At 42.5% G+C, this 14,895-nt stretch overlaps 1 long non-coding RNA gene and 1 pseudogene across 2 annotated transcripts; both read left to right on the top strand.

Annotated features, from left to right (window-relative positions):
- Positions 1–44: 44 nt before the first annotated feature.
- Positions 45–9,690, top strand: LOC127483436 (uncharacterized). 2 transcript variants are annotated; one of them, XR_007909642.2, is made up of 3 exons: positions 45–1,760; positions 3,838–3,899; positions 9,402–9,690. It is a non-coding gene; the product is annotated as an uncharacterized lncRNA (long non-coding RNA). The 2 variants fall into 2 exon arrangements; XR_007909643.2 differs by having other exon boundaries at positions 3,838–3,943.
- Positions 9,691–12,312: 2,622 nt separating this feature from the next.
- Positions 12,313–12,932, top strand: LOC100349015 (small ribosomal subunit protein eS10-like; annotated as a pseudogene).
- Positions 12,933–14,895: the final 1,963 nt, after the last annotated feature.

Raw genomic sequence — 14,895 nt, 5'->3', positions numbered from 1 at the left:
GTGTTCTGCTAACTGTAACAACTGTGACTAAATCAGATCTCAATTCCTTAGGATTTTCTTGAATGGGAAACTTCACATGTACAAAATGTGAATTGTTGCCAAAGAAATAGCTGAAACCAGGAAAATTACTCCTGTCCTGGTGGACCCAGGGGCACGAGATTTGCCAAAGACCCCCCAATACACTCCTGAAGACCTAATCTGGATAAATGATCAACCCATGGCCCACCTAGACAAAGACTGGTGGAGGACAGCAGATGGACGAGTCATCCTACCGTACAAATTAGGCCAGACCATTTTAAGGAAAATCCATCAGGCTTCCCACCTGGGAACTAAAAAGCTGCAGAGCCTGCTCAAGCAATCCGACCTGAGAATACCCGATGACAACTACCTTATCAAAGAGATTGTTTCCAAGTGTGGCACCTGTCGGTTAACTAACGCTTGTTTGGCCCCCAACAGTTCAGGTGCAAGAATTAGGGGAACCCGACCAGGTATGGGCTGGGAAGTTGACTTTACTGAAATTAAATCAGGAAAATTTGGCTATAAATATTTATTAGTATTCATAGATACTTTCTCTGGATGGACTGAAGCCTTCCCCACAACACATGAAACTGCCAACATGGTAGCAAAAAAACTGGTTGAAGAGATCATGCCCAGGTATGGATTTCCCACCATGATCGGGTCAGACAACAGCCTGGCTTTCATCTCGCAGGTAAGCCAGGGAATGGCCACTGCACTGGGGGCAAATTGGAAATTACATTGTGCATACCGGCCCCAAAGCTCAGGACAAGAATGAACAGAACTCTAAAAGAAAGAATGAACTCTAGAAAGAATGAACAGAATGAACAGAATTCTAAAAGAGACCTTAACTAAACTGGCCTTAGAGACTGGTGCAGACTGGGTAACTCTCCTTCCCTTTGCTCTATTCCGGGTTAGAAATTCCCCCTATCAGCTAAGCCTTACTCCTTTTGAAATTATGTATGGTAAACCTCCTCCCCTAATACCTCGCTTACAGTTATTTGATTGCTGCTCTAGATGACCAGGATGTCCTGGACGCTGTGCGTCGGCTCCAGCTAACACACCAGGATATTTGGCCTAAATTAAAAGCTGTATATGAAACTGCTTCTCACCTACCCCTCATAGATTCCAACCGGGGGATTGGGTCCTGGTTCGGAGACATCATTGCAAGACTCTCGAGCCTCGATGGAAGGGCCCCTTTGTCGTCCTCTTGACAACTCCCACGGCTCTCAAAGTAGACGGGTCGCCGCATGGATCTACTACTCTCATGCCCAGCCGACGGACCCGCCTGCTCCTCCGACAATGGAGCCCTGAGGAGAAACCTGGAGCATCCTCAAACATCCGTCCAGCCCAGGGAGACTCAAATTGCGCAGAGATGGGGGCCGATCCCAAAACCCTCCCAGCCAGCTTTGATTTTGCTTTTGCTCTTGTTTTTCTTTTCCTTCCGTCAAGCTTCGGCTGTAAGTAACCCTCATCAACCGTACTGGTGGGTGCTGAGTAGAAACGGCAAAGTTCTACAATCACAGATCGGACCACTTGGTGGGCCAGTGACTGCATCTTTTGTAACGACCCTTTGTGCTCTAGCCCCTCTTGGCCGCTGCTTAAGTGCTGAGGACTTCTATATGTGCCCTGCTTCAGGACCGACCTACTGTAACAATCCCAGTCACTATTTCTGTGCCTACTGGGGGTGTGAAACAATAGCATCAAGCTGGATACTGAAACCAGGAAAAGATCCAAATATCAAGGTACAATGGTGGCCGGAAAATTGTATACCTAACAGCCCTTTTGGGAGTGGTGGGAGGAAACAAAATCACAAAATCGGCAACCGACTATGTAAACAAATCCAAATTAATGTAACCGACCCCAGTGACCCTAGATGGGCCTATGGAAGGAGCTGGGGTGTTAGATACTATATAGAAGGAATGGATCCAGGAGGGATATTTTCCATTCAGAGGTTTCTGACAGAGGAGTCGGTGGCAATAGGCCCCAATCAGGTAGTAAATCCTCAACGAACCCGAAAGCCGACCCCCAGTACAGCGGGCCTCATTATTGCCTCTAAACCCGACGCAATAAGCCCTACCATTTCCTCTGGACTCACAAGGATTACTAATGCCCCCAACACCCTTGATCCTCAAATTCCTATAAAACACCTGCTATTAGATTTGCTTGCCCAGTCTTTCCAGGTCCTAAATGATACCAACCCAAATTTAACAATGGCTTGTTGGCTTTGCTATGACATAGCCTCCCCTCCCCTTATCATGAAGGTTATGCAGTAACCGCCATGTTTTCCAGCTCTACCTCCTCCGCTAACTGTAGATGGAAAAGCCGTAACCAGGGTTTAACTTTAGAACAGGTTACGGGGCAGGGACTCTGCTCGGGACAGGTCCCCCACAGAAAAAAAATCTCTGTAATACTGTTCTTAAAGTGTATCCAGCAAACCGGTATATCATACCTCACAATGAGACCTGGTGGGCTTGTTCTACCGGCTTTACTCCTTGTGTCCATCTCCAGGTCTTAAATCAACTGATTATTGCATACTTGTTAGATTGGTCCCCAAAATTCTGTATCATACAAATAGTGAATTCCTAAATAGGATCCAGGACAAACGGGAAATAATCAAAACCCACAGATATAAAAGGGAGCCCATAACTGCCCTAACTCTGAGTTTACTAATAGGAGCCAGCCTTGCGGGGGGGGGGGGGCGCTGGGCACCGGGGTGTCGGCCCTAGTAACCCAAAACCAACAGTACTCCAAATTAAGGACAGCTATAGACATTGACATAGAACGCATAGAAAACTCCATTACCCACTTAGAACAATCCCTCTCATCTCTGGCTGAAGTTGTGTTACGGATGAGGAGGGGACTCGACCTAGTGTTCTTGCAACAAGGGGGGTTGTGCGCTGCTATGGGGGAAGAATGCTGCTTTTATGCCGACCACTCAGGCCTAATAAATGATAACATGGCTAAAGTCAGGGAAGGACTGGCAAAACGGAAAAAAGAACAGGAAGCCTCTCAGGGGATGGTTTGAGTTTTGGTTTAATACATCCATATGGCTAACAACCCTACTAACAGGACTCGTAGGGCCCCTTGTTCTCCTAATTCTAATCTTAACCGTTGGCCCTTACATTATCAACAGACTTGTGTAGTTCATAAAACAGAGATTGGGCACCATTCAATTAATGGTCCAAGGCTCCCAGTATAGACCGAGAAAAGGGAGCAGGCGAGCTTCTGTGCACGGGTTCCATGCTGCATGGCCACAATGCTCAGTGCTGATCCAGGACTAAGGCGACCCCCAGGAGCCTCTTCATCTCGGCCACTTAGGATGCAGGGCACAACAAACCTGCTAGCAATGTCAGGCTATTGAATCAAGCCATTTACAGGGAACTTGATTGGAAGCGGAGTGGCAGCCATGGGACCCGGCACACACTCATGAGATGCCAGGCACACACTTGGTGGCTTTACACATTGTGCCACAGTGCTGGTGCTCTGGTTGGCCTTTTGAGTCGTGGGAGCAAGACTGCACTTTCCTTTAGAGGACAGACCGCTTTCGTTGGTAACTAGCTGTCTAAACTATCGACTTAGGGAAACCTGACTCACCAGTCAGAATGCTTGAGCAGATGTTATTTTCCTTATTGCCCACGTGAGGCCTAATGCCACCACTGACCTCTGCAGGTTCACCCAAGAGGAGTCTGAAGGCTAGGCAAATGAACTGTCTTACTGATAGCCCCAGGAGATGTTGTTGGTTAACCAGAAAACACTGGAACCTGATCCTTGACAACCCTTTTTGTTTTTGTCTTCTCTTTCCATATTTTATATTGCAAGAGGCATTGAGGCAATTCAGAGAATGGGCAGCGAGGCGGGCATGAAGCTGGAGCACAGAAGAGGTGAGGCAGGAAACGCCCAAGGGCACACACCACTGCACTGGAAGGTAACATGCACAGTCACTTGAGCCCTGAAAAGGCACACAGTACTGGGACAATGAGAAACAGAGCATGTACTTCCCATCTTCAATACATGGATGGGACAGCCTGAAAAACTGGCTGGTTAAAAGGGCTGCCACATTCTTAGTCACTGCAAATATTCCCTGAGTGTTCTTTGGGTAGCGCTGATGTAAAAAATAAAAAACACAAGCAGCATGATGTGCATACCTAGGTTTACGAATTCTCATCATTACCTCTCCTGATGCCTATTCATGTATTCATCAGATTTTTAGTTTGAGTTGCTAGAATATTTTCGTGTCCATCGTAGGCTTGTGTGACGTTTCCCCATTCGAAATCACACCACACACAGGCAGGCATCACTGACAACCGTCAGAAAAGCCTCATAGGTCCGATTTCACTAGGTTGTCTCTTAGTTTCTGTCTCCCTTTTAGAAAAGGACTGTTCAACTCTCCTCCTAGGATATTGAAAACATGTATCAGCTTGTAGGAGGGAATTAATTGACAATGTTATTTTCCGTTTCCTGGCAGATGCCTGTACTTTTGCTACGGCATGTCCACTTAGCATTTCTGAGGGAAGTCTAAGAATAAATAGGTAGACTGATTTCATGCGACAATATCAATGAGCTGTTATTCATTTATTTTGTTGATAGCAGATTGACAGCGATAGTCTGACACTTCTTCTATTCACAGATTTCCTTCCCAGATGACTGCCAAAGTCAGGGGTTGGCCAAGCCAAAGCCGGACACTTCATCTTGGTGAAGTTATGCAGTGTAGGGGCATAAGCACTTGGACCATCATCTTCTACCTCACTAGGCACACGGACGTGATGCTGGGACTCAAGTGGCCATTCCACTATGGGATACCAGCACGTCAAGTGGTGGTCTAACCCACTGTGCCACAACGCAGTCCCCAGGATACCTTTAATTTTGAAAACTTGAGTAGGAATACTCCGGAGGAGAACACTTGCGGTACAGTGTGATGCATTTCCACACATTTCACAATTAAGGAAAGGAAGCGGAAGTAACTCAAGTGCTTGAAATAGTGGACCTAACCTCTGAAGAGAAGTTAGAGAGCTATTTATTTTGCCTGAAATGGAACCTAGACCATTTCAAACCATAAATTAATGTGCTCCTTCACTATTTCCTCTAGTCACTCTTTTTGTGAGTATATATTATGTATATTTATATATGATGTATACAAATATACATAATGTATACATATATACACACATATATATACAAATATATATAAATATATATTATACCAACATTATGTATCTTTGAATAAAGGAAAGTTGAATCATAATACAGATAGCGTAGCAAATTAATTTTCACATGATATGACACTATCACTTCCTCCACTTATGTACTTAAGATTCTGAAAACAAACAGTTTTGAATATACTTTGGTTTCTTAATTTTGATTGTTTTCATTCTATCTGAAAAGCAGAAAGTGTGATATAGGGACAAAGACAGCCAGAGCTCAGCTAGATTGAAACTAGGTCCCAGAACTCAGTCCCCCACACAGTTGGCAAGGATTTGAGCCCTTACCTGCTTTCTTCCCAGGGTGGGCATTGGCAGTAATAGGTCCTAAGAGCAGAGGGGATTCAAACCAGACTCTGAGTAGCATGGGTTAAGCTTTCCCTGTACAGACATTTCGAAGAATAGCCCTTAGATAAGAGTTTCAAAACAAACACAATAGGGGGAATGCACGGTTTGACTTTATTTCTGACCAAGTTCCTAACTAGAGGGAAAAGGACAATGAAAAAGTTACAACTGTCAATACTAATGCTAATAAAGGAGGGAAGAGGAGGGGTAGATAATGCATAAAAACCCTCCTTAAAGAGAAGAAGCAGAGCACAGATCCAGAGATAACTATTTTAAAGGAGGGGACAGCTGTGAGAGCTGGAAGGAGGGAAGAAAGAAGAGTAAATGAGCTAAAATTGGAGTTCCTAATGAGAAAATTGGAGAGCATTCCTTGCAAGTGCCTTTACTTTGTTCACAAGCAGAAGGGGGGTGGGCAGCATTGTGGCGTGCCAGCTCAACTTGCTATCTATGGCGCCAGCATCCCATAGAGGTGCTGGTTCGGTTCCCAAATGCTCCACTTCCAGTCCAGTTCCCTGCCCATATGCCTGGGAAAGCAGCATAGGATGGCTGAAGCACTTGGAACCCAGCACTTGCACAGGAGACCCAGAAGAAGCTCCTGGCTTCTGGCTTTGGATTGGCTCAGCTCCAGCTATGGCAGCTATTTAGGGAGTGAGCCTAGGGAAGGCAATTCTGGGGGAATTTAATTGTCAAAAGGAGTTCTTTTCTTTCAAAAATTAACTCCAGGGAACTGGAGAAAATACATCTGTTTTAAACTTAACTATGAACACTAGATAACATAAAGATATTATTGGGTAATACCTAGAAGTAGGAAGTTGGCTCAGTTTGAAACAGCACCAGAAAATGGGAGTGCCAAAGCATGTTACCATAGTTTTAGGTTAAATATGTAAAACAAATATGCTTTTGTAATGCATACCATCTTAAAGCTATAGCAGTGTACTCAAACATGGGAAACTGGAATGGCAGCAACAGGCCCCCTTTCAGGCAGGCCACAATGAGACTTCCCTAGTGTGGAACCTACCTTCGCCTCCCAGTGATTAGCTTCTGCTAGAGGTTGGCACTTCAAATGAGTTTTTAATGATCAAATAGCTAAAGCCATTAAGAAAGGACATGCTAATTTTGTTCTGCTTAAAGATCCAATAACAAAAGTTTTTCATTTGTTTTTGCCTTCGTCTGCCACATTCAGTAGAACAGCTGGTGTCACTGCCCAATAATTTTCCAGGATTACTTAAGAAATTAAATAGATCATGGGAAGAGTATCCCCCCCCTCCCCTTGCTGCTCATTGCTTTGAATGAACAGACTTTGTTTTCTACCAGAAGTTGAGGCTCTTCACTTACTCCAACTTTCAACACAGAAACATTCACTTTGTTCTCACTGCTTAACCCTTCAGCACTTGTAACACCCATCATTCCAAAACACAGGCATCCCCCTCCATGCCTCTTTCCATCACTCACGTTGATTGTCTTAACTGACTCTTACCACACCACACTTTGTTGTTCTCACAGCCCTCATATATGAGGGACAACATTCTTCATCACGCACAGCAGTCTTATTGTTGATACAAATCTCGGCAACCTCCAGCCTCTTCTCCTGATTTTTAATCTTTTGGCCAAACCCCTTTGTTTATTTCTCTGTCTCAATCCTCTCACATCTGATGGATATGTTTCTACTTATGTCATATCAGCAAAAATTCCTGGATCACCTTTTCCTACTGAAAAAAGGGGTACTCCCAATGTCTACCACCCCAAAACAGATGCACACTGCAACTATCAGGAGCTTGTAATGCATCAACTTGACAAGGTCACATTCGTAGAGATTGCAGGTTAGAAAATCTCTGGAAGCCAAGCAGGCAGCCCCCAAAACAGTATAAATATCCACCGCTCAAAATAAGGAATCAGTCTCATTAATAAAGTGACTGAGGTTAAGCCACTGACAAAATTCCACTCCTCAACCTTTCTGCACATGTATTTCTTTTTTTTTTTTTTGTAGTCTTTTTTTTTTAACTTTTATTTAATGAATATAAATTTCCAAAGTACACCTTATAGATTACAATGGCTTCCCCCCCAATGACTTCCCTCCCACCCGCAACCCTCCCCTTTCCCGCTTCCTCTCCCCTTCCATTCACATCATGATTCATTTTCGATTCTCTTTATATACAGAAGATCAGTTTAGCATATATTAAATAAGATTTCAACAGTTTGCTCCCACACAGACACATAAAGTGAGAAATACTGTTTGAGTACTAGTTATAGCATTAAATCACAATGTACAGCACATTAAGGACAGAGATCCTACATGAGGAGTAAGTGCACAGTGACTCCTGTTGTTGACTTAACAGATTGACACTCTTGTTTATGGCATCAGTAATCTCCCTAGGCTCTTGTCATGAGTTACCAAGGCTATGGAAGCCTTTTCAGTTCACTGACTCTGATCATATTTAGGCAAGGTCGTAGTCAGAGTGGAAGTTCTCTCCTCCCTTCAGAGAAAGGTACCTCCTTCTCTGATGACCTGTTCTTTCCACTGGGATCTCACTCGCGGAGATCTTTCATTTAGGGTTTTTTTTTTTTTTTTTTTTTTTTTTTTTTTTTTTTTGCCAGAGTGTCTTGGCTTTCCATGCCTGAAATACTCTCAGGGGCTTTTCAGCTGGATTCGCATGCCTTAAGGGCTGATTCTGAGGCCAGAGTCCGCACATGTATTTCACACAGAGTAAAGTAAATGTTTTCTTTCATCTTCTCTGGACAAATATTATTAGTGATCAAGTCTACAGCTATTCTGGAAGACAGATTAACAGCATTTAGCCAACTAGAAATGTGAATCCAATAATCTAAGGATTGTTTTATTATCAATTAAATATAGGTGTTTTGATGTAAATCACTTTCTGTTTTCCTCCTTTGAAAATAAAGAAGAAACCAGATAACAGACTTGCAGAATCTCAGATTTCATGGTTGATTGATTAACATTTAAGAGAAAATAAGGTAGATATATTGTACTAGCATTTTGCCAAGTTAATTTATTTTAAATATGATGTATGTCCACCAATATCCATCACCACAATTTCCTATAGAAATCTTTTTAACCACAAAAGTAACAAACATTTGATATCAAAATAAGGTATACTTCCTAAAATAATGGAGTGAACTTTGCTTTTTCAGAAGCTCATTACTTATTTTGTTTTCTTTCTTTCTCTCTCTCTCTCTCTCTCTTTCTTTCTTTCTTTCTCTGGCTTTCTTTCTTTCTTTGCTCTCTTTCTCTCTGTCTTCCTTCCTTTCTCTCCTCCACCTCCTTCTCCTCTTCCTCCTCCTCCTTCCTCTTTCTTTCTCCCTCCCCCTCCTCCCCTTTGTTCATTTCTTCCTTATTTTTCTCTAGTCCAGTGAAACCTCCATTGTTGGTATAATGAGTCTGCTTGTGGAATCTTAGGGGTAAACTAACATGACAGTCTCTGAGCCCAGGGGCCCAGAGAGGCTATCTTTTATATGTGGTACACAATGTTTCCAATGTAAACTCATGAATGTGATAAGGGTTTATGTGGTGAAATGTTTACTTCTTCTTAGGAACAAACCCTGTAGAGTTTGAATTTTGGATTTGGTCTTTCAGAGAAAAAACCAGAAACTGGACATGGTTGATAACTAAGACTGTAATAATTGTAGTCTCATTCACCAAATATTTCTGACTTGTTGCTATGTAGGCACACAGTGGAAACGTTTTCCAACCCCACTGTAGCTGAGAATGCCATATAACTTGCTTCAGCTCGTGAAATGCGAGTGGAAGCAATAAGTATTGATTTGGGGTGGAAGCTTTACAACTTCATGCTTGATTCATCCTTTTTTTCTGCCTCTTTGCAGTGGAATTGGACCTTCATAAGGAGATTTTGTCACTATTCGTCTTTGCATGCCCTTCCTGCAAGCTTCAGTAGAACATGGAGCATGGACAAGGAAAAGAAAAATACAGAATAAAACCAGTTCCCAAAAGATAAATATTGCATGTTTTCTCTGATGTGTGTCAGTTACTATAGAATATCAAAAATGTAATGTATTCAGCAAAATCAACATTTTGAGATGTGATTATTGTTTCCAGCCATATCTACACATTTTTAAAAAGATTTATTTATTTATTTGAAAGGGAGAGTAACAGAGAGGCAGAGGCAAAGAGAGCCAGAGGTCTTCCATCAGCTGGTTCACTCCCCAAATGGCCACAATGGCCGAAGGTGAGGCAACCCAAAGCCTGGATCCAGGAGCTTCTTCAGGGTCACCCATGTGGGTGCAGGGGCCCAAGGGCTTGGGCCATCTTTCACTGCCTTCCCAGGCCACAGCAGAGAGCTGGATCAGAAGTGGAGCAGCTGGGTCTCGAACCGGTGCCCATATGGGATGCTGGCACTGCTGTCAGCAGCTTTACTTTATGCCATAGTGCCACCCTCCTTGTCTATACTCTTGAGGAGCAATTGTTTTTCTACTTCTTGTTGAATTCCTTATTTGTTGGAGGGTTAAGCTTGTGATTATAAAATAAACTGAAAGTATGTCATTGTAAAAATTTGAGCAAAATAAGAAATGAAGGGCGAGGGTGGGTGGCAGCATGTGTGGGAGCAAGGATGGGGCGGGAAGTATATTACACTCTTATTTTTTAAGAGTTTAAGGAAAGAATATATTTGAATCACGTGAATAAACAAGAAGGTATTACATAAGAAAAAATAATGTAACAATTTATGTAAGTACCTAACATGAGCATGCTCTTATATCCAAAACAAAAAACAAAACGGTAACATTGGTACCCTACTTATCTATCTATTTATCTATAGATATATGACAAGTGTGCGTTAAAGAAATCTCTAATATAAAACGTTTAAAATGTGGAGAATACCTTTTTAAGATACAGAAAGCAATTGTTAAGACAGGCACACCTTAGGCCGGTGCCGCGGGTCACTAGGCTAATCCTCCGCCTGCGGTGCCGGCACCCCGAGTTCTAGTGCCGGTTGGGGTGCCAGATTCTGTCCCGGTTGCCCCTCTTCCCGTCCAGCTCTCTGCTGTGGCCCAGGAAGGCAGTGGAGAATGGCCCAAGTGCTTGGGTCCGGCACCCGCGTGGTAGACCAGGAGGAGGCACCTGGCTCCTGGCTTCAGATCGGTGCAGCGTGCTGGCCGTAGTGGCCATTTTGGGGGTGAACCAACGGAAGGAGGACATTTCTCTCTGTCCTTTGTCTCTCTCTCTCACTGTCTAACTCCGCCTGTCAAAAAAAAAAAAAAAAAAGGCACACCCGCAATTCATAAATATGATTGCAAAGATAAAATGCCACTGAGTACTCATTTCTCAGATGTACGAAAGCTACAAAATTGTTAACTACTGGATATCGCCTCACTTTTGCATTGTTTGAGCTGCAACACTGATTGGTATGAATTCTGAATTACTGTTATTTTTTCCGTTTTCCTGTCATGAATGTATCTATTTAATATGAATACTTAAAACAGCAACATTATTGGTATCAAAGTAACTTCCTTACGTTCCTTTTTTTCTGATTTAAAAAAGGCACTAAATTTTACAGAGTTGTTATTACAACAAATGGTGCTTTGGAATATCTGAAACTCCAAGTCAATGTATTCTATCAAGCACAGGTATCATCAAGAAGCCCTAATTAATAAGAAAACAAATGTGAAAAGCTGGTAAGTTTAAAGATTATAAATTCATTTATTGTAAAAGCAATTAAAGAATGCCCAGTTAAAATCTTATTACAATGCTATCCAATACAACCAGGAAGCAGTTAAGCACTTTTACGTGAGGAACAATGACATAAAACAAGAAAGACCACATCAAGGCTGTGATTCAAACTCAGAAAGAGAAAGGACTCTTAGGTCTCATTAAGGTCAGTACATAAGGTATGATAACACCAGGGTATCAGGTACCACAGTGTTGCTACAACACTGAAGTATAACTGGGGAAATTAAAGTCAAGGGGAAATGAAAATCTGCATATTCTTGTTTCTGGGTATACTTAAGTGACTGAAATTTTAGAAACTGCCTTCAATGATAGCAAGATGCAAGACAAGTCTTTATTGAAGAGAAAGAAGCTTAAAAGTTCTCTATCAAGGTCCCACTAAATCTTCACTCCCCACTCCCACCCTCCCCCTAAGCTAAAGCTATTCTGCAGATATATAAGATAGAATCTTAATTTGTGGCTCACTGGCAAATTGTAGGCTCTCCTTCTAAGTAGCTTTGATCTTCTGGACATTAAAAACAACAACATACTGTATCATTCACATACTCAATTTTGCATTTTAGGTATAATTTCATTATTGCTCTAAAACTCAATGCATCTATACATTGGCCACTTCCCCCCAGATTTATTCAAGATATAATCTTTCTGGTGTTTTCTTAATAAAAGACTTAAAGTCAATTTTTTGAATGATCGACCTATGAATCATTATATACAACACAGAGATTGCATTTTCTCAGCACTGAAAGTACTTAAAATAAAATTTCTTCCATTTTTATACTCCTCCAAATCAAAGGGCCAAAATATTTAGATGTAATAATTGAAAAAAAATTTACCTGCCCAGGTTGAGGCTTTTCATAGCAGCTTTAGCAGGAAAAGGTATTTTATGTCTGTCATAAACCCTTGAAAATAAGGGCTTACTCTAGAAACAGGGATACTAGCTGGTGGCATTATAATTCATAACCAACTATTACTTCATAGCTTATACTGAAGAGTTAATTCATGCTCATTTTGTTCCTTTAAAAAATACTCTTTGGAAACCATTATTACTACTGTAGACACATACTCTAATTATATCTCTTCCTGTAAAAATAAAGGTATAGCTTTCCAGCCTTGCCTCCGAACCCAACAGCCGCTGCGATGTTGATGCCCAAGAAGAATCACATTGCCTTTTACGAACTCCTCTTCAAGGAGGGGGTGATGGTAGCCAAAAAGGACGTGCACAGGCCAAAGCACCCAGAGCTGGCGGACAAGAATGTGGCCAACCTCCACGTCATGAAGGCCATGCAGTCGCTCAAGTCTGGAGGCTACGTGAAGGAGCAGTTCGCGTAGAGACACTTCTACTGGTACCTCACCAACGAGGGCATCCAGTATCCCCGGGACTACCTCTGCTTGCCCCCCAAGATCGTGCCAGCCACCCTGTGCCGCAGCCGACCTGAGACCGTCAGGCCTAGCCCCAAAGGTCTGGAAGGGGAGCGGCCTGCAAGACTCACAAGAGGGGAAGCCGACAGAGACAAGTACAGACGCTGTGCCCCCTGGTGCCGACAGGAAAGATGAGGTTGGGACTGGGTCAGCAACTGAATTCCAGTTTAGAGGCGGATTTGGTCGTGGACATGGTCAGCCACCCCAGTAAAGTTGGAGGGGATTATTTTGTGTTAAATAAACTTGTAACCAGAAAAAAAAGGTATAATCATGATTATCTCTATTTCTTTGCTAATTTCAACTACCAATGTACATTTTTTCAGTCTGATCACTTTACCAGCTAACTCATACCTTATGGTATTCTATGTACTATCCAGGGTCAATTTTCAGCATATGGAAGTAGGAACAAGTCTTATAACAACAATTTTGCAGGTAATATTTCAATCTAGTCTTTAATGTGTTCATTACAAATAAAATCAAAGTACTAGAATTGACTTTCAAGACTAAGGTGAAATAAACTTCCAAAGCTAAAGCAGCAAACCATTATAAAGCTTACTTCTGTCGTGCACATGATTTAACTACTCAGTGATATGCCATCAAGACTCCAAATTAGTCCAGGGAAGCCCAAGGGGGAAAATAAAGCCATTTCTTGTTTGCTCCTTTCGAATCCATCAGATACTACTTATTGTGTGTGCAGAGGGCATGCAGTACTCCTCTAGGGACGATCCATATTAATAGCCCTTTCTAGAATACTAAACTACCTCAAACATCTGTAGATTATCCCAATCAAATTTAAACTATCTGTGAAATATAAACTACTAGCCATGTACTCTAAATGCATACATTCAAAGCTACCATTTTAAAAATAAACTGGAAAGTAGAGAAACCTAAAAACAAAGATACATTCTGCTATCACACTATTATAAACATATTAAGTGTGTGTTTATGTGTGTGTGTGTGTGTGTATACAGAGAGCGAATCAAGATTTAAATAAGATGGTAAAAAACTACGAAATGTGGGGGGCCAGTGCAGTGGCTCAGTGGGTTAATGCCCTGGCCTGAACGACTGGCATCCCATATGGGTGCCGGTTCAAGACCCAGCTGCTCCAGTTCCAATCCAGCTCTCTGCTATGGCCTGGGAAAGCAGTGAAAGATGGCCCAAGTCCTTGGGCCCCTGTATCCACGTGGGAGACTGGGAAGAAACTCCTGGCTCCTGGCTACTGGCTTCAGATTGGCGCAGCTCTGGCCATTGTGGCTAATTGGGGAGTGAACCATCAGATGTAAGACCTTTCTCTCTACCTCTCCTCTCTCTTTCTGTAACTCTGACTTTCAAATAAATAAATAAATCTTTAAAAACAAAAACAAAAAATCTAGGAAATGTAGATTTTACCTAAAGAACTACAATAATTGCTCCAAGCTACACCTTTAAACAGACTCATAAACATGGTAATTTGCCTGGGTTCCAAAAAAAAAAAAAACATTAAAAATAGCCACCAAATCCTATACTAGAGTATGTGGCAATAATTAATATATTCCTATGGAAATTGTCTCATGCCTTATAAGTTCCTAAAATAAAATCAAGGTCACTATGTGACTAATGATAACACTAGGAGGAAAAAAAAAAAACAAACAAACTGAAAGTAAAACAGTCTTCAGCCTTAGTTTCAGCTATCTCTTCAAATCAGCATTGATTATTCAGTATTAGATACACCCCACTGTGGGCTCTGGGGAGCAAGGGGTGGTGGCTGTTTCATGGACCACTCGATTCTCTGGTTCATGGCAAAATGAAGGGTCAAGCCTTGGATCTAGCCAAGAGATGGCCTTGTTCTTATGGTTTATATAGTAAATTTTCCATCCTGAGGCCTGGCTTGTTTCTCTCCTTCGGGAACATTGTCAATATCTCAAAAGACGAGTGTTGAAGATGTTGAGTTGTGGGTGTAGCTGCTGGGTGGGAGACTACTCCAGCAGGGGTCAGTGTCGCAGGAGAAAGGGATCCTAGCTGCAGGGAAGCTGGAGAGGAATGAGCTTGAACATGCTGTGGTGTCGGGCTCCTGCAGCCTGCATCAGTACTGGCCTGTCCGGAGTGGGATTTGGGCTCCAGCAGCTTGAAGAAGGAGTTGGGCAGTTTTCAGAGCCTCATGGGCACGGTCTGGGGCACGTTGGCCATCTTGGGGTTCATGGCGGCGTTGAAGAGCGCCTCCAGGTTGGTCTCCGAGTC

The sequence above is a fragment of the Oryctolagus cuniculus genome, chromosome 13 (assembly GCF_964237555.1).
Source record: "Oryctolagus cuniculus chromosome 13, mOryCun1.1, whole genome shotgun sequence".
NCBI lineage: Eukaryota > Metazoa > Chordata > Mammalia > Lagomorpha > Leporidae > Oryctolagus > Oryctolagus cuniculus.
Note: the sequence above shows the minus strand (reverse complement) of the source record. Positions and strands in the feature narration are given on the sequence as shown.